Source organism: Homarus americanus, unplaced genomic scaffold (genome assembly GCF_018991925.1).
Source record: "Homarus americanus isolate GMGI-L3 unplaced genomic scaffold, GMGI_Hamer_2.0 scaffold10521, whole genome shotgun sequence".
In the NCBI taxonomy this organism is placed as follows: domain Eukaryota; kingdom Metazoa; phylum Arthropoda; class Malacostraca; order Decapoda; family Nephropidae; genus Homarus; species Homarus americanus.
The window spans coordinates 42077-42692 of NW_024738873.1; the positions used below are offsets into that span (position 1 = coordinate 42077).

The 616-nt window shown below is 49.4% G+C and overlaps 1 non-coding gene across 1 annotated transcript; it reads left to right on the forward strand.

Moving 5' to 3' along the window:
• The first annotated feature begins 542 nt into the window (after positions 1 to 542).
• Trnaa-cgc lies at positions 543 to 616 on the forward strand. The gene has a single exon. It is a non-coding gene; the product is annotated as a tRNA-Ala (tRNA).

Genomic DNA, 616 nt, shown 5'->3' on the forward strand with positions numbered 1-616 from the left:
GATATTTGAAGCTAATGTTTACATAGTGTGTGTGTGTGTATGTGTGTGTGTGCGCATAACAAGAAGGGGTCTCGATTCTTCAAAAAGCAATAAACACACACACCTCATTAACTAGCATGAGGTCACAGTGCCAATCGCCAGTGTTGGCATCGACCGAGAGCCAGGAACAAGGCACTTCACGTATGGTAGCCAGCCTCCTCCTCCTCCTCCTGTTACTCCTCTTCTTCCTCTTCCTTCATATCCTCCTCCACTTCCTCCCTCCCCCTCCCCCTCCCTCCCCCCTCCCTCACCTGTCATCATAAAGGGTCAGCCCAGGTGAGGAAGCAACAACAACAATTACTGACTATATTCCTGCGTCAAGGTCAAAGGTCAACTCTTATTGCCAATCATGTTCCCACAAGGTCAGGGGTCACGTGTGGGTGGTTTACGGAGGGTTGGTTTTGGTTTGTGGTTTGTTTTATTGTTTTATAATTGCTATTTTCTTGCCTTAATAGTTGTTTACCTTGTGCTAGTTTGGGGCCTGGCGGAATGGGATCTATTGGCGACCTGTGGTGTAATGGTGAGCATGCTCGCCTCGCAAGTGAGTGGACCTGGGTTCGATCCCCGGGCAGGGTGA